Below are 20564 nucleotides of genomic sequence, written 5' to 3' on the forward strand. Positions count from 1 at the left end.
AAAGTGCACACAAGTTATTCTTTTACAGACAGCCCTATCCTTATTTTGTTCATTTACATGCTGACTGGGTTATATGAGTGCCTGGCGCTGGCAGTAGTATTCTCACTTCTTGAGTAAGAAGAGGGTTCGAGCCCCAAACTGCGATTTTGGCCCCTGAAAAAATGTTTTCCACAGTCCCTCTCAAATATGCTCTCATCTTTTGAACTTTTCTCTGTTTGGCCTTTGTCTGCAGTGACTTTGAATGGATAAATGCAAGTTATTATTACATTGTTAGAGGTGTTGTTCTTTGGATGACAAATTAAATCGAGCTCCAATCTGCCAGTTCAAGTAAACTATAAGCAACCCATGGCACTGTCCAAAAAGGGAGGGATGTTTTGTGGCATAGATACCTTTTTGAAAAGTTAATTTCCTCTTCCCATAAAGGTGTACCTTTTTATTATCCAAAACAGAAAGCAACTGGTTTCAGTAGTTTGCTGTAAGGCATTAAACGTTCTCTGCACTTTCACAAAGCTTTAATACCTACACAGATGCTTATAATCATTGCTTGCCACATTACTGAAGATAAACAATTTATAAACAAATCCCAATGAATGTTTTTAGAACAGTATTTTTGTTCCAATTGTGCAAACAATCCGTTGTAGTCTTTGTTCAAATAGCTGAGGCTAATTAAATGTGCTCAAATATCTTCTGGCCTGTCAGATTCCATGTTTGTTGTTTTGTTCAGTAGACTGTAAATGTATCCCTCCCAAAACCTAATAGAGCATGAATTATGCAAATTGGTACAATATTTGATTGCATACTCATCGCTAGAGTGAGAAGGTGGTGGTTATGCTTCAGGTTGTTTCAGAAGATTACCTTGCCTGACCATTAATTTGACGTGCATATATAATATATGCTCTTATTTCCTTATGGCTCCGTATCTGTATATTTGTCTCTCACAATATATCTCTTGTCCTCCACTGAGCTACGTGTGGCAAGGCTGGTAAGCAGGTTTGGCTCCTCATGTTGTTTTCTTCATCAGATTAGTTCTAAATTACATTACAATATGCTTATTCATGAGTTGGGCACTTGAATTCATAGGATTTTTTTATGCAAGAGACAAAGTTTGTGTGTGAAACAATGTGATCATTTGGTTGTGTTAAAACTGATTTCTGAAAATTCACTGAATACTATCCAAGCTGAATTTTAAAAAAAAACATTAGGGGGGTAGAATGTGACTAAAATATTCAGGTTTGCTTGGTGGAGGAGGATTTACAATGAGTTTACAAAACAGAATCATTCGGTCTGGTTGTCTGTTTCTGTGTACACAGTCACCAGCAGCTGGCTGTACGTCAAAAGGGTATAACTTTTGAGAAACCTTACACAGATTATTCCTCCAGTTGTTGCCAGGAATCAGGCGCTTTTGACATTGAAGTTTAGGAAGTTTTCCAAGATGATGTGGGGGAGTTTTGTACTCTTTCTGATCCATGCTGTTAGCCTCTTCAGGGGAAGTGAATGGCTGAAACCTATGTATAGTGCTGTTTCACCTCCTCCTTTATTTAGATATCAAGAGAGAAGTACAGTTTTTTTTCCAATTGATGCATTCACTACCCCCTCAAGCCATCCAGAGCCATAATACTGGACTTGGCAATACCCACTATCATGTCTCATTGAGCACAATGTGACTTGCCACAGAAATGCCACAATTCTAACAGAATTGCCTACACCAAGTCTGTCCCTCTTGAATCATGCAACACATCATTGATGAAAACATTGAATAAACAGGGTGATAGTGGACAACCTTGCTTTACCCCTTCCCTGCCTTCAAGAGGGATAGGTTCAGTAAGGCATGGGAGTAGTTGGATACAGGATGTAATTCTTAATTTTTGAGGCATAATTGTAAAAAAAACTTTCAAACATATTCAGCTCCAGTAGTGTACAGTCAATTCTCTTTGTGAGAATTAAGAACTCCCAAGTAGAACAAAAGCATAAGTAAATATTGATTTGATTTTTGCTTGATTTTAAATTCCACTCCAGTTGTGTTTGCCATTGTAAAATGTATGACGAGTGTTTGAGACTTTATTGCATAAACATTGTGACTTGTTCCTACGGGCCTTAAATGATTTCAACTGTTATGGGCTCAAAGTTTATGGGAGATTTTATATTTATGGTGCTTTCCCTGTTCTGTTCCCTACCCCCATCATAACCACACATTGCCTTTATCACTGCATAAAGTAACCTAATTTCCGCCAACATTATTGATTTTTAACATTCTGTGATTCCATCCACCAAGGAGTGATCCTGTGTTCATCCACCAAGACATTGCTGCATAGATTTATTGTACAGTATAAAGCCATCACAAATATGCATGCAACATACAAGGAAGCATCTTTATTGTCCTTATTGTCATGCTAATGCTTACCTTTGTGCAAGGGTTCAGCCGAAGGTATTTGCGGGATGGATTTCTGAGTGAACGAATTATATCATACTTGTATCACTAAAATATGGTGCAACTGATGCACTGTGTTTTTATTCCATAGCTAATATATTCGGCTGTACATATGAGATCCTGCAGCTAGGTCTTTGTTGCTATGCGACTCAGTAAGATGTATTGATTAAGCGGAGTTTGACTTTTTGCTATGTGCTGAAGACATGAATAAACTGTCCAACCTTTTCATTCTCAAATTGTTTACTTGCGAAGCATGAGCTTCTTTTGTTGACTCTAGTTTTATTCAAGAGTTGCATTATTTTGACCTTACAATGCGCAAAAAAAAAAAGCCAAAATGTAAAAAAAACTCAGAACTTCTAGTTGGGAAAGGTTTGGAATTTTGAGTGTGAGATGAAGATAAATTGTGTTGGTTGTGAATAACTGTTTGTTTGCTTATTACTCTTTAGCCAAAAAATTTTTCAGAAACTTAGGTATTTTTATTTTAAAACATTATGTGTCATCAATGCAAGTGTTATTTTAAAAGAGTACCCTTAAGAACTTTAATTTTAAAAAGTGTTGAACATCTCCATTGATCCCTATAAGCTCCCACTTTTAAATATTTGTATCACATGATGATAATAATAATCCTTGCATTATTATTTACATTGTATGAATTTTAGAGGTGTTCCTTTGTACAATAGTGTGAATATTTAAACCCATCAAAGGAAATGTATCATTTAGAGAACTGGTTGGATGTGGGTCTGAAGATTTTATATCATGTATAGTAGATACCCATTAGAATGTGCTTTGTTATAACATGGGTTCACTTGTAACGTGATTGGGTTCTGAACACTATTTTCTTACCTCAAAATCCTGACATTGAGTTCTCCAAATCCTTTGTCATACTTCAAACCGTGCTTGAAATCCTGTTGTCACGCTTCAAAGTGTTTTGAAATATGACAAAGCAACTTCAAACCAATGGAGCCAATTGGCGTATGTGCAGTGACGTGACTGGCTCGTGATCACATCCCCTTCCAAAACGAATTGTAATTTTAATGACCCCCATATACTGCCTTGTGACTGGGTCCTACAGTGCTAGTCAAGCATATGATAACCTCATACAAATAAGGAGAATCTGTTTCCATTTGTGGAGGAGTCATTGACTTGGGGCCAAAGTTATAAGATGATGATTACCATAATGATGCATTATAAGATCGTCACAAGAAGAGGGAAAAGAGAGCTTAGGAGAATTTTTCCACTTAGAGTTGCTGGCATGGGGAGTGTACTACCATGTAAGGTGGTGGAGCATTGTGGTTTTCAAGAATGAAGTAGACAGGTATATCAAGGATAGAGCTTTGAGGGGTATGGGCATAGGGTAGGTCACTGGGATTCAAAAAAACATCTTGCTTTGAGAGTCAGTGCAGACTCGATGAGCCAAATTACCTACTTCTATGTTGTAAATTTTGATGTATCTATTAACCCTACATGAATTTACAGACTTGAAATAACTCCTGTGAATTATTACTTTTTAACCCTATGTTTTGTAATCATTGTAGAGTAGTTTTATCCAATCTGGTTTAGGTTTTCCTGTAGTAACCATCAAGCAATGTTTTCCCTCAGTTTATACACGATGCTGCCCCAATTAAAGGGTTAACAACTCTCTTGTGATCGTTGTAGATTAAAGGAGAAAATAAATGGGGAATAAGAATATGAAGTATTTATATCAAAAGATAGTTCAAACAACTTTATGAACTATTTCTTCAAAGCGGCAAGTGCGGGGAGATGAGTGTTAAAGTGTTCATGTTTACCATAAGAATTTCTGTTTCTGATGAATCCATTCGCAGACCATTGGATTGTCCAACATGAGAGTTGCCCCATACTAGTATGTTGCAGATTTTGTGTTTATTTATTTTGAAATACTGTAAAACTAATCAGGCCCACAAAACTAGCCCGTTTCCTTAAAAGAAGGTGCAGAATGCACAGATTGCTGTTGTGGTGGCCAGATACCAGCAATAAAATTCAAAAGTAAGAGCCCACAACTTTGGTGGGATTGGGACCAATCATAATTATTTCCTTCACATTAAATATGGATAGAATTATGCAAAACCACATTTGTGAATGCCTGAGATTTTTTTGTTCATCTAAATTCTTTTACAGTGTGTTCCTTATGCTTGAACATATTTTTAATTCCTAATACATCAGTGAACAATTCTGACTGCCATTCTGAAGGCACACCACATCTATAATGCCAAGCATATGATGTGGAGCTAGTTTTTGCCACAAAGCCTTTTTGTACAAGAATTGAAAGCCAACTGCACAGATCAGTCTTTACCCGAACTGCCATGTTGTGACTGCTCAAATGGAGTATATTTGTGAACCAGATTTGAAGGCCTACATTCACTATGCTTTATGAAAACTGCGCATTGCAAAGCTGAGCGTACAAATAAGTGAATCTGCTGAACGTGCTTAGACTAATGGAACCAGAGCCGAACACATGGCTAACATTGTTTGTGTAAAGGGTTAGAATTTTATTTTATGAAAAACTATTCTTTGTAATTAACATTGGAAATTCTTTGTCTGAATCTAACAAAGAAAGCATTTTCTACTGTATATTTGAGGAATGATGCCCGTTATGGCACAAACGTCTGTGCTGGTATCATCAACTTGCTAGCTTGTCAGTAAGAAGACTTGACTCACATTCAATCCTCTCCTGTACTGAATTCTGCATTTTAAAATCAAAACGCAAGCCTTCTCTTATAGATTACAGTATAAAATAGCACACCACACTAATGAAGTGTGGACACCCAAGACATTCATTCCATGGTGCCCAGTTTGAATGGCACTAGCTGGTTGTGCTAACACAGTGTTGAAGGGAAATGGGGTGGGAGTGATGTAGTCAAGAGGAGGAAGAAATGTATTCTATTGGTGTAAAACTTGAAGAAAGTGACTTTGTAGTATCTGATTGAAGGCAGATGGAATTGGTTACTTTAGCAATGGCTAGGTACTGTAATATAAAATCACAGTGGGAGGAAAAAAGGAGCACAAGACTGAATGAATGATTCCTTATCACTGTTGCAGCCCTCAGACCTCTCAAAAGCCTGGCACCTGTCCAGCTCATTTAATGTTGCTGTACATGCACCGTAAAATGGACACTGAATTATGGAAAATAATTCCATGTGCCAATTGTAGATCTTTGTCGTGCTCTTGCAGACTTGGAAGGTTGAAATTCGTTGCAGTTTTTATAAAACACTTGAGCAGCTGTGTGGAAATCCTGATCCAAACTGGCCACACTTCTGTGGTATGGAAACCCTCAGAAATATCTGAATGTGCAGCATTGATAAACAGATGACTCTACAGTTCTCTGTGAGACTTATATTTTAATAGTTCAGGGATGTTTGGGAGTATGGTCTCATAGCATTTGCCCTCAATCTGAAATTCCTTTTTGAATTGCTTTGAAAAACTGAAAACTACTGCAGAATGTGCCATAATTTCATGGCCAGCGTAGCAAGTTAAAAAGAAACCTTTGCATGAGCCTTCAAATAGAGGGCTAGATTTTTGTAGTTTTATGAAAGCTACTACTTTGCTATTGGTCTGTGCAAATCTAGTTTACATTCTCTGACTATTTTGCACATGCAAAATCTTCATTTATTTAGTGATAATAAACATAACTGTGATGAGGAATATGGGATAGTGAGTATTAGGGGGAAAAAATAATACTATATCTAGGATTATTGCAGGACAGTAAAGGGAATAGATCCTGTAACTGTGATGATAATGTGATCAAGGATAGTGAATATAAAGGAAGCCATTATGATACTATGATGAGGCAATAAATATGAAACAAACAATGAACAGAACTTTAATAGGAATGTAGAATGAGTAATTCTCATAATCAAGCATATGTCATTCACAACTGCAATGGAGGTGTGATACCTAGGGATTATTGTTCTAAGTAATCCTATATTCTGGTTGATAAGAACAGATGTGATTGTGAAATCTTACTTCATTATTTTCTGTCATGTCACTGCTGTTTTGCATGCTGCAGGTAGTAAAGCGGGAAAATCATCGATACAAATCCATGTTCCACTGCTTGCTGGTGCTCTCATGTCGTTTTACATACGGTATAGACTATTTTAAAAATGGGTATTTTGTCTCGTAGATGAGGAGTCTTGTACAAGTTCTGTGGTAAATAATTTTGATGCACTTTGATTCAGCCTCTGCTCATATCTTCTGGTATGTCCACATCATTGGAACAGCTGCAAACCTCAATGTGGGTTTTGAGGAGTCCCAAGTATTTGCCTGAAAAGACGTTTGCAAGGATGTCGACCTGATTCTTGAATGTATTGTATAATTCTGGGTGGTCCGACTGGCGGCCCGTGGGCCAGATGCGGCCCCTTGGCCAGTTTTATACACCCCACTCCCCAATTCCTTTCATTTCATCTTGCCCACACGCTCCCTCCATAACCCAGAAATCTTATGTTTCTGGAAGGGAAATACAAAAATATTGCTTATGCGGCCCACAGGCGTTTCTCACATAGGGCACCCGCTACTCAGCAGCCAAATGGTTGGACCACCCTGATGTAGATAGTTCAATGTTAACTGGTTAAATTTGACTTACGTTACAATTTGTTTCCAAGGGCACTGGAGGGGCGCTTCTTACTTATCTAATTCCGGAAAGTATTAGGCGCAGGGTGTCCAAACCAGAATGAGAATTCCATGCATCCTACCTACACATGGAAAATCCAGAGATCATTTATTGGGATGGAATGCCACTCTCTTCCTTGAAGGGACACATCCTGCTTATTGAATTCCAGAAAGTATTAGGTGCAGGTTGGCGCGAGCCAAGGCTCGGGGACCCCAGAGTGTGCATTGGGGTAAGTGCTGGAGACTAACCAGCTAAAACTACGTAGCTTGCCATTGAGAGCATTGCTTGTCCAGTTTGGACCACCCTGCCCGATAGGACGTTGGCTTGCAGGGGCAATGGCAGCTGAGTGGCACACACACCAATTTAACCTTTCCATGCAGCCCTGACTGAGTCCAGCAAATTAAGTATTGACAGGGACTCAAAACAGTGAGCTCCTAGTTTCCAATTTTAGGGTTTAACTGTTAGCGAGGTCAACCGCAGCTACTTTTACACACAAGGAACACTAAGTACTTCCTAAGGAAGTGTTCTCAACAATTGTTTGTTGTGGAAAACAGAAGTTCAGTCACTTTTGGTAGGAGATTAGCATATGTTTTGGAGATCAGTTGCTAACACTTAGAGATCCAAAATATTCAAATGCTTATCTGGATTGGGGGGTGGGCCTTATTCCCCACGTTGAATGATTTACAGGGGATAAAACTGTTGATGTGAGAATTTTTTTGCAGTTTGAATAAAAAAGCAATCATGTTGTGACATTCCAAATAAGCAAAGTTTGACCTCACTTAGAATAACATTGCCTGATGGATAAATGACAGTCAATGAATGACAATAAATTACAATATATATTAAATGAATTGGAGAAGTCCTATTGTGAACCAATACCAGATTTCTATAGTATGACATCAATAACTAACGGAATGATTTGTACTTTTCAACAAGTTGTTTCCCTTCAGGAATTTCTTGCAGATCTCTAATATGCAGAAAATCTTTGGCCATGGTTCAGTTTAAACAAAGCTAGTCCTTTTGAGTTTTAAGCGTTGCTGCCTCACAGGTGAGGCCTATTTTACATGTTCTGTGGGGACACTGAGGAAAGCCAGGAGCTGGACTTCATATTTTGAATTGCCTTTGTTGCCACAGTAAAGAAATAACGTTTTATAGTGCTGCATGTGACAATGTCTCAAACCACTCTTCAGTAATTATTTTTAAGTATAGTGATATAGTGATGTTTTTGGATGGCAGTCATCCTGCACACAGTAAGGTCTTGCAAACATCCATAAAGTGAATGACATTAATTTGGAGGATTGTTGGCCAGTAGGAGGAGGCAGGTGAGACCTTGGTTTAATGTCCCATCCAAAAGATGTAGATGCCCTCTGCCCCAGCACGACACTGGAATGTCAGCCTTTGGAGTTAGAGTTGAGTTCAAGTTCTGATTTAGGGTTTGAATCTCACAACCAGCTGACTCAAAGGTTAGAGTGTTATCTAATGACCCAGGCTTACCCTTGGTATTAATCAGCTCTACTAACTAAAGAGAATGTTTTTAATACATTCAAATTTATTTCTCCAAAATAAACTCTCATGTGAAATTAATTATACAATACAAATACTTTTTTTTGCAGAGTATTTGCATCTTTTAAAAGTTTTGTAAGTACTGTACAACAACTTGCATTTATAGAGCACCCTTCATGCAGGGTAGCATGTTGGACCACTTACTGTATCTTGAGTTGGTGCTGATGAACTATTTTTCTCGCAAAGTGCCAAATGGACCATGGAGTGCAAGATCTCCTGTTATTGTGCCTGTATTGAATGAGCATCTGGGTGCTTATTGGATTGCTTTCCCTGCTGTGCTGGGGCAAGCTGTTGGAATGAAAGCTTTAGGGGAAAACGGTAGTTGGCACATTTGAAACAGATGGAAGTAGGTGTAGACAGCTAGGGTGGAAATGCCTTGAGAATGAGAAATCCTTGTACAAACTAAAGCATGGCGAAGGCACTGCACACCTACTTAACTCTTCAGGGAAAATTGGTGTCACAAGTATAGCTGTTATCTGTAACATGCCTTCTTGCTAATATTCCAAAGGTGAATTCCATTTATTGTCACTGAAAATGTAAGTGATGTTTATTGTGCATCAGATGATAAACTGCCAGTTGTTATCATTTGTGCAGGACTAACATTATCTTCCCAAAATTGAGAGTCTCTTGGCAAAGTTTCTACTCTTTTCTGGACATGAAGACAAACACGTTATTTGCTGACAGTGCAGAGTACGTTTACCCAACATAGTATGTTTGTTGATAAACTTTTATTTCTTGGTTGTTATTTTATGATTGTAATAACAGAGGAAATGTTTCTCTTTGGATTGTGTAGGTTTTGTCAAAACAGTATTAAATGATTTGCACGTTCAGCATCATTTAGGCTTTTTTTTTACAAAATCAACTGGATATTGTTAAGAATGTCATATATTCTATTCTAGGCTGACACTCCAGTGCAGTACTGGGGGAGGGTGCTGCATTGTTGGAGGGGCTGTCCTTCAGATGAGACATCAAACTGAGGTCTTGTGTCCTTGTTTAGGTGATCGTTAAAGTTCCCATAACACTATTTAAAAAGAGAAGGAAATTTCTCCCGGTATCCTAGCCAACACCCACCCCCCCCAAATAGAATTGGTCATTTACTTCATGGATTTTATTTTCTGTTGTGCAAATTGGTTGCAACTTTCACCCGCAAAATATACAATCACATCACTTTATAGTATATCCTGTGAAGCTCTTTGAGATGTCCTCCTGATGTGAAAGGTGCTATATCAAATGCAAGGATTATTATTATGGTGATCATATAATGTAAATCCCAACAAAATGCCTACAAATGTTGATCCAATTTTAGGCTTTCATTTACATTTCCTGTTGTTTTTGTATGTAGCAAAATCCTCTTTGCAGGTACGTTTATAAGTTTTGGTAAAATTATATGCATCCAAATTTGTATGGAAATTGATTCATAGTTTTTTCTTTTGATGGTGAAACTCAACAATACCAACAACTTGCGCTTATATAGCACCCTCCATGCAGGGTAGAGTCTCAAAAGACTCCCTCTTTTAAGGTATTTTTTCTCTTTTAAGATGTTTACCTTTTATTTGAACACGTCCACAGCAGAGAAGATTGACGGGCGTTGAACATCCAAGTTTCTGCCCGAGAGTGGACACCAAGTGAGGCGAGGTGTTTACCCACAGGGATTTGGTTGTATTGGAGCTTGAGCTAACTTCTGCTGTAGCTGTGCACTTCCCAATTGCCTGGGTGCAGATTGTCTGCTTGCTATCTTCCCTGAGAGAATTGTATATGGCTTGGGGACACAAAAGAGGATCAGAAAAGGTTGTTTTTATGTAATAGATAAATTAAGGAGCGCAAAGAAGCACAGCACAAATGTAGGAAAATCTCGGAATTCTGGTGGTTGAATTAAATGAGAAGCTATTGAATTGTGCAACAGAATTGTAGAAACAGCCCAAGCACATTAACCAGGGGTTAATCATTTTGAAGAATCAGTTCATTCATTATTTATACTTAGCAGTAACCTCTAATAGGTACTGTATTGAACATTAATGGTATCAATTTGCTGAATTGCATATTTTTATCAAACCTTTTTTGTAGATTCTCATACACTATTGACCTATTTACGTAATCCCAATAGATGCCATCTGTGCTGTAAGATTCTATGATTCTAATGGGGTAAGAGCAGGGGAGAGGGACTAGTTAGTAGCTCTTTCAAAGAGCCCGCACGGACACGATGGGCCAAATGGCCTCCTTCTGTGCTGTAAGATTCTATGATTTTATAATTCTATGATGATTCATTAAGACACACTGTAAATAGTGAATGTTTGCTTCGGGTTTTGACAAAATCAAGGGGACAAATATTTGTATCTTGCTTAATTTTTTTGCAGTTTGACTGAAGTCGAGTCTTAAGTGTTGCCTTGGGTCATTTTTTAAAAAAATATATAGAGACATTGACTATTTTCACTGCAGGCTCCATTTTGAATGCAGGCCTGTTTCTAATCCAGTAATATTAGACGTCAGGTTTGACAGGCTGCTCGGATAATTTGACCCAACTGAAATTTGCACTAAGGATCTCACCCATGTTTAAGTAAATTTCACTACTACCAATTTATTTATTCCTGTCAAAATTCCAGGTTTCAAGTGGTTTTCGATGTATACAAATGCATGTGCTTTGCATTACGTAAAATTGTGGAAGGAAGCTTTCCAAGTCTTTTCACCAATGCTAAAGAAGTCTTAATGTATTAAAAGTATTAGAATACAGTATAGGGCAAAGCTGACGATAACCAATTCCCCTTTGTTATCTGCATGGGGACACGACCCACACAGCTGCTTCACTCGGCAGCATTCAGTTCTGATCTTTTTGACTTCGGTGAGTGCTAATGACCTCATTGGGGAGCTGACTTTGAGTGCTCAGTGGTACGAGGGAGATGAATTAACATCAGTAAAGACATAGTGCTTAACCCAGTGGTGCTTCTATAATTGTCATTTCGACCACGTTGTGTTAATTTAACTTACTCACATTATTGAGCTCTAATTCCCCGAAATCATGTTCCCCAATGATGTCATCAGACACTCTTGTTTAAACACAAATGTTCAAAAACAATCAACCTAAATTTGAAGAAAAACAAACCTATGTTAAAATCATAATTCATTGCATCATTTAAAAAATATTCTGGTGAGTGTTGAATTTGCAGTGAAGGAAAGCTTTTGGGTCGTCAACATCAAGTGCTCCTAAGGCAGGAATGCCAGCTGCAGAATAAAGCTCCTGATACTTAAATAATAATTCCTGCTTTAGATATAGTGCTTTTCACGTCACAAGGAAGTCTCAAAGCGCTTCACGGGATTTATTGCAAAGTGTAGGGTATTTAGTAGGTAAACATGACAGCTAATTTGCACACAGCAATGTCCCCAAAACAGCCATTCGTGAATGACTAATTCATTCTGGGGGATTTTTGACCAGAACACCAGGAGGCCACTGAACATTTACACTAGTATAATCGAGTCTGTTTTAAATTAATGTTTTGTTTCCAGTTTTTTCTCAATTGAATATTATGGCATATTTGGTATAAAAGGGACTTTCTTTGTTTGGCAGGTGGTTACAATTGATGCCTCCTCCAGATCAGTTATCCGATCTCGCTTTTTCACCCTATGTTTCAGTGACCTGGATACAGAATTAGATGGGACAACAGTATTTCTAAGTTTGTAGACGACATTAAGCAAGGAGCTGCTGCAAATTATGAAGGGAACAGGCGAAAAATGAAAAAGACACAATAATAATCCTTGCATTTGATATAGCGCTTTTCACGTCGGGAGGACGTCCCAAAGCGCTTCACAGAACACACTGTAAAGTGAATTGACTGTATATTTGTGGGTGAACGCGGCAGCCAATTGCGCACAGCAATGTCCCACAAACAGTCGTAGATTGAAAATGACCAATTTATTTTTGGTTTTGGAGGGATTATTATTAAGCTCTGTGTGGAGTAAGGAAACTTGCCCAAGGTTTCGCCCTCTGCCTGGAATTGAACTCAGGTCTCTCGCTTGCAAAGCGAGTGCTCTAACCACTGAGCTACAGGACTCCTACATAGACAGATTAAGCAAGTGGCAGAGCTATGGCACATGGAGTTTAACATTGCAGAGTGTGAAGTACACTTGGGCCAGAAGCATAATAGTTTTCAGTATGTTCTAAATCAGGAAGCACGAGAAGTGTTAGATGAGCAAAGATCTAGGGGTTCAAGTTCACGGATCATTGTAAGTTAATTTGCTGGTGCAGAAAGCAGTCAACAGGTGAATGAAATTGTGGCATTTATTCCAAAAGCAAGTTATAAGATAAAAATGTTTCAAAGTAAGTTAATTTCTCCATTTATATTCTCCATTTTTAGAGTAATGTGTTCAGTTTTCTGCTTCAGTCAAAGGACACGCTTTGAGGGTGTCCAGTGAATGTTCACTAGATTAGTACCTGAGTTGAAAAGGCTTATCTACGAATGAGAGGCTGGATAGACTGGGTTAGATCAGAGAAGATTAGTAGTGATTTAATTAAGTACTCCACTTATTAATGTGTGGTGCATTTCAATGACAAGATTTTCCAAGATCCAGTAGTCAAGTCGAACAGGCTCGATGGGCTGGAATAGCTTTCCTTCTTATTTTTGTATGTTCCTATATTCCTTAATGACCTATTATATCTATGAGTCTGAGTCTCACTGATGTATTTGAATACTTCTATGGACATGCTTATCCTAAAGATCACTGTTATGAGAAGTTTTTAAAAGGCTTAGCTATAGTCTTTAATACTAGCGACCTGGAATATTGTCTCCACTTTTCAAGATACTCTGTATGGAAAAAATTGTTGGGCATAGGTAAGCAAGAAGTTTGCAATTTAAATAATATGAATCAAAATGACTATTATTAATATTTTAAACTACTTTATAGTAATAAAAATCCTTGCATTTCATATAGCACATCGAGACATCTCAAAGCAAATCAGTTTTTTTAAGCTAATTGTGTATTTGTAGGCAAATGTGGCAGCCAATTTGTGCACAGCAATGTCCCACAAAAATTGTGGATTACTGTAGCTCAGTGGTTAGAGCACTCACCTCGCAAGCGAGAGGACCCGGGTTTGATTCCTGGGCAAGGTGAAACGTTAGGCAAGTTTCCTTACTCCACACACCCTTGTTTACAGCAGTAAGTAGGAATCCGGTTGTTATTCGATTCGTGGATCACTTTTCCAGAGGTAATAGCCCCTTCCAAAAAAATTTGATCACTCAATCCACGACTGTTCGTGGAACCCTGCTGTGTGCAATTGGTTGCTGCATTTTGCTCACAAATATAGTCAATTCACTTTACAATGTATTCTGTGAAGCGCTTTAAGACGTATTGAAGGCGTGATAAGGTGCTATATCAAATGCAAAGATTATTAGGATTATTATTATTGAAGTGATGCTTGCAATAAGGGTGAAAATCTGTGAAGTGTTTGAAGGAGTATTACAAAAAAATGTTAATAGCATTGCTGATTGTGGGACTATGATGCAGTTTAAAGTTTCAGGCGGCTGAAACTCTTGTTCATGCCTTCATCACCTCCAGGCTCCACTATGAAAACTCCCTGCTTGTCGGCCTTCCCAACTCGACACTGTCCAGCGCCTTGGGACGTCCTCCCGACGTGAAAAGCGCTATACAAATGTAATGTTGTTGTTTAAAAGCAATGATGTAACAAAGCAGAATTATTGCTACAAAATGTAAAAAAAAGGAGATGTATATTTACCAAACAAACTGAAGTGCATATTTACCAAAATTCTGATGCAATTTTTTTCATGTTCTATGGTTGGTTGTTAGAGCTGAGTATGATGTTTGATTTCACACATTGATTGTTCCAAATGATTATTTTTGCAGAATGAAATTTGCTTCAATGGCAGTTGTTAGAACAAAATCTGCATCATTGGGTTCAGTAAGCACTCAGCAGATTTTATATATGTAGAGGATATTTATGGTAAGTAATATTGGCTAAAAGGGGTCTACTTGTGAAGCCAGATACATCTATAGATTGAGTTTGATTTTCGCTTTTAATTTATTGTAGATTGAGAACGTGTCCGCTGTTTCACAAATTGATTCCCATTCATCATAGAAAGAGCCAGGCTGGATCCCTGTCCCAGCCTGTTTTTGCTGTGCGTGTACTTATGGAAATAAAGATTGCAAATCCTTGTGAAACTGGTTAAATTGTGCTTTAAAGAAACGGAATACTGGCATATATTGGTCAATCTGTTGATTTTAAATGCCCCAAAGTCATCCCCAAGCTGCACTGTGCTCTTGTCAGCCTGCACCTGGAATACGTACACAAGAACAACCACAACATCGTTCAATCTTGTCTTCATCCCACTTCCTCAAACGTACATCTCCTGGAGGGGTTAATGATCAGGAATTGGGACTTTGGTTGATATTGTTCTCCCCTCTAGCCCAGGATGCTAAGGAGCACTGCTAGTAATTACACCTCCTCGTGTTTCCCTTGCTGAAAAGAGGTAAATAAACAAGCAAAAATATAGTCTAGTTTTATTAGAATGGTTGGTTGCAAAGAAATCCTGCTTCTCTCTTTTGTGAATGTAGGTTTGTTGGTTATAATCTTTCTATATTTGTCAGTTTTGTGTGCATCTGAGTGGTGGTAGAAAGCAGGGAGGGAGTCATTGTGTTCTAATGTTAGAAAAGGAAGTCGGTCTTTGTTGCAGATACTTTTCACAACAGGAAAACTGGCCTTTTTATCACCCTGTTATTTATTAGTAATGCAAAACATTTGTTATTCCTGAGATAAAATGTTTCTGAGCTCAAAAAGCACATTGAAAAGACCGGGGAGACTTGGCTTGACAGCATTCTTTGAGGAAGTAATGCTACTTGTATTGTGTAACCTATGTATCTTGAATATGCATCTCATCCAACCAGAGGTAATATTCAATCTGTCTCCATTAGTTGGGAGCATTCCTAGTTTGTAGCTTCCATTGACTGACCCTTAGTACACACGGTTTATACAATCATTGTGGCATTTTGATCATTGTTCTATTTACCCATACAGTGGTTTATTTTTNAAAAAATGGGATTTCAAATTTTCTATTAACACTTTCGTTCTGGTTTTGTAAATGTGCTTCTCTGTGGTTGCCATAAAATTTGGTACGAATGCTGCTATTTTAAAGTTTATTACAGACCATAATTTTTATTTGCTATTTTTGAAATTGGAGCCATTTACAAAGTATTGCATTGTTGTGAAATCATTTTTTTTGGAACAGCAAACAGTCAGCAGAGCAGTAAATTCTGTCTGGAATGTATTCAAACCTAGATCTGTCTCTGTTTTGGTGAAGGGTTAAAGACTGCGCAACCGTAAAATCCTTTCAGTTTTATTATCTTGACGTGGTACTGGCCAATAATTAGGTTTACTAGGTTTTTCTGCATGACTGAACAGTCATTTTCTCCCCTCACCCAGCACTAAAAGCACAAATTGAAGAGAGTTTAAGGGATAAGAAAGTCCCAACACGTGGAACGGTAGAGCACGTGGAGGATATTATGTGACTATTAAAAATAGCCACCTTTTTCTCTTTACTATAAGTAGCTCCTGTAAATTTGTGTGTTGGGCTGCTTGCTGCACAGCGAAAACTAGCAAATCCCGCTGGTGCATTTGAGTGAACTGCAGCTTTGTGTGAACTCGAATAAACACTGCACGGATGCACAGCAGAAGCTGGTAGCAGAAGCTGAGCTGAGGACTGAACACATTGCTTGTGAACGTCTAATAATAATAATCCTTGCATTTGATATAGCGCTTTTCACGTCTTCTAGAAGTCTCAAAGCGCTTCACAGAATAGACTCTAAAGTGAATTGACTGTATATTTGTGGGTGAAATGCAGCATCCAATTGCGCACAGCAGTGTCCCACAAACAGTCATGGATTTAAATGACCAATTTATTATTGGGGTTTTTTGAGGGATTATTATCAAGCGTGTGGAGTAAGGAAACTTGCCCAAGGTTTCGCCCTGCCGGGAATCAAACCTGGGTCTCTTGCTTGCAAAGCAAGTGCTCTAACTACTGAGCTACAGGACTCAACTAATGGACTCTGAAGCTATGACAGCCCAAAGGAGAAAGTGGAAAGACACTGACTCTAGTTAGCTAGGTTAGCAGGTGCAATGAATAATGCAGAGGCATAAATCATCTGTGTGTACCCTTTTTGTTTTAGAGCTACTTCCATCTGTGCAGTTGCCCTAATGTTTGCGAAAGCATAACAGGGCTTACTGGTTTGGCAGTGGGTATTACTTTAGCTTTGATCAAAAAATTGCTTTGATTCACCAAAGTCACCACTTGCAACCATGTTATTTACCTATGCATAGAACCATTTCCCCACTGAGAGTGTGGCTGCCTGTTCTCCAAGTCGACTGTTCTCTAGTTTCAAGTGGCATGTAAGCAGGGCCCTGCATGTCATTAACAACTGACACATCTCCAATTTGTTGTTCAGCTACTCAAAGTACCATGACTAACCTTCTGACTGTCAGTTTCATGCCCTCAGATTTTAAAAAAAGTCTAATTGTGACCTTTCCATCATGGCAAGGATTATACAGCAGAGTTCCCCTGCCACCACTTAATTTACATTCTGATTCATGCTGCTTAACCCTTTACTACCAACCTCTTAAAAGAGATGCTTAAATAATAGTCCATTTTACATACAGTGACGATTTGTTTTCATTGTAAATTTCTGGTTCAATCAGATAATAAATAATTAAGATTAAGTACTATCACTGTGTCCCTGTACTGTGGTTCAGGGCTGCAAATCAGGAAGTTTGCTTTCTCTCTCCCATATGAATTTCCTGTGAATTTAAACTCAGTGTCAGCCAGCACTGCAAACTGCAATATAGGTTAATGAGATCTGGAGTGCAGTTAATTCAACCTGATTCATGTCCTGCTGGTAGAAAACACCTGATGTGAATCTCCTGTTGTATTAAAGCAAAAATTAAAGATTGACACATGTGTTTCACCAGGTAATTTAATTTGAGTTTCTCAAGCACATAAATTAACTTGGAACAATCCTCCTTTCCCCGCTGCTAAGAGACAGAATGAACCTGATTTTGAGTTGGTTTAGATCTTTCAGGTCTGGAATATAAACTAGGTGTAGGGTCTCCTCACATGGTGCCTTTTTAGCTAGAATTTATGGGATATTTTACAGGCCATGCCAGAGTAATGGATGCATATAGAATCCAATACTACCATTTTAGGAAAGGAGGATGGGGACATCTGAGAAAATGAAAGCCATTTATCAAGGAAATGCATTATCAAAATGACTAGAAATTGTAATGTATGATATTATTGCCCACAGCAACATCATTCATTTTGTCAATTATTTCAGAAAATATTTACTGAAGAGAATTTTTTTTGAAGTCTAGCATTTTATTTCGAGTGCAACCTGATTGTTTTTCTTGCCACTATTTCTGTAGGATCTTCAGTAATACACTTACTTTCTGCAGAGCTTTTAGTGAAGTTCATTTACTGAAATTCAGTTATTCACTGAATAACTGCGTTCTCTGTGGCTGGTACATTTCTGTTGACAATTCTCGAAGTGCAGTCTTTGAAGTGACTCAATAAAACTATTGCAATAGCTTTGCTTTCCTTCACCTTTTAAATTTCAGCATTAAAAGCAGTTTATCTGGTCTCAGCAATGTCAGGAGTGCAGTGTTTGAAATGTATTTCAGAAATCTCTCCCTCTCTGCCATTTACTCTTGATTTTTCTGTAACATTCTGGTTTTCTCTGTATGCCTCTCTTATCTTTCATTGAGTCCTGTAGCGAATTGGTCTGAGCACCAGCCTCTCAAGCCAAGTTCGATTCCTGGGCAGGGTGAAACCTTAGGCAAGTTTCCTTACTCCACGTGCCTTTGTTTACCTAGTAGTAAGTAGGAACCCAGCTGTTGGTTGATTGGTGGATTGCTCTCCTGGGGTAATAATCCTTTAAAAATAATAATAATAATAATTTGGTCACTCAATCCATGACTGTTTGTGGGATACTGCTGTGTGCAATTGGCTGCTGCGTTTTGCCCACAAAATATTCTGTCTATTATCTGTGAGGCGCGTTTTGAGACATCTCAACGATGTGATGAGGCCCTATACCAAATGCAAGGATTAAACATACAGTGAATTCACCTTACAGTATATTCTGTGAAGTACTTTGAGACATCTAGAAGACGTAAAAAGGCGCTATATATATCAAATGCAAGGATTATTATTATTATCTCTTTCTCTGTGCCACACTATCTGCCACTCATCTTTCTCTCTCTGCCATTCGCATCTCTCTTGTTCGCTGTCACTCTCATCCCTCTTTCCCACTCTCTCTCTTCTGCCACTCTCATCCCTCTCTCCTTGTAATCCTTGCATTTAATATGGTACATGGTCAAGATGTCTCAAAGTGCTTCATAGAATTTTACTGTTAAGTGTACTGACCATGTATTTTTAGATGAACGAGGCAGCCAATTTGCGCACAGTGGTGACCCACAAACAGCCATGGAGTCAATGTCCAATTTTTTTATTTTGGGGACTGTTGGCCGGGACACTGGGGAAAAACTCTCATTCTCTTTTTGGATAGTGTCATGGGATCTTTAACATCCATCAGAACAGGCAGATGGGACGTTAGAACAACATCTTATCTGAAGGATGCCACCTCTGACAATGGAGCATCGTCTTGGACTGTGGGTTCAAAGTCCCTTCGGACTCAGAGGCAAGAGTCCGATAAACTGAGCCAGGCTTACAACTGGTTATAGTGTAATTGTGATCTTGCACGCAACTACGCACATGTGCACAACCCATTTTTTGGTTCAGGATCCAGCCATTTTTGTAAAGAGGTCACACCGCAATCGTACTTTTGACATTCCAAATCCAGACTGTCAGCCAGGTTCTGTGTGTCGTGAGGGAAGAAAGTACTCGTACATTACTGTAAAAAGTAGTTGAAATCTTTTCTGTGTAACCAGAATATGCAGCATTTATTTGGTGAATGTCTTTTCTCATTGAGTGAATTGGGCCTTGATCATGTGCTGTGGAGAAAGTTGCTTATCACATTTATTCAGCCAACTACTGCTTTGTATTGGCTTTAATGGTCATGAAGATACTGTGATTGAATGAGAGAGGAAGACAGTGGCAGCTGAATAAAACAGATTGTGTTCACTGGAAGAAATGAATTGTTTTACAAGCGTGTTGACACTTTACTGGTGGTTGAACTTGAGCCTAAAGGATAGTTTATCTACTTTTAATGAATCAATGTGTTTTACACACTGCAGTAACTTCAGGACACTGTTAGTGTATACAATACTGTTAACACACTCCTTTAATGCTCCGTAACCTGATAGATAGCAATGGCCTTTAGGGTTTTAAATTCTGGCCTGAGCCAAACCAGATTTGTTTCTCCTCACCAATTGTCAACCTACCTCTTATGTTGAAGATGTTTGACCATTGTTTTACTTCTAGTTTCACAGGCATCAATACCTCACCCAATGTGTGAGCCTTGATAGCTATTTAACGGCAAAGGGTTTTCAAAGGCCTGCTGTCCATACGTGTGCACATCCAGCAGGGATCTCTGGATAGCTATCAGGAATGGAAAATGAATTAATCCCCCCCCCAAGAATCTGTGGCCAATTGTAATGCCTCTATTGTTGCCTTAAATAAGATTAGCTAACTCAACACAGTGTGAACCTGGGACCTTTTCATTCTGTACAGCACAAGCTTCTCATTGGATAAAGCTGCTGAGCCTTCAAGCGAGCTTTATCGAGTCATTTATTTCAGCATAATATTCTAAACCTCTTATGTTTCTTTTAAAAAAGGTTTCAGGCATCAATGGTATTGAGCTAATCGCTATTTGCTGTGCATTGAGAAATTAGAGATTTATCTGTGAAGCCTTTTGGAATCTATTGCATCAACATAATACGTTCTACTCCAAATTCCAATGTTGTTCCAGAAAAGCTCGCTTTAAATTTATTATTTAACTGAA

The sequence above is a fragment of the Callorhinchus milii genome, unplaced genomic scaffold (genome assembly GCF_018977255.1).
Source record: "Callorhinchus milii isolate IMCB2004 unplaced genomic scaffold, IMCB_Cmil_1.0 Scaffold2, whole genome shotgun sequence".
NCBI lineage: Eukaryota > Metazoa > Chordata > Chondrichthyes > Chimaeriformes > Callorhinchidae > Callorhinchus > Callorhinchus milii.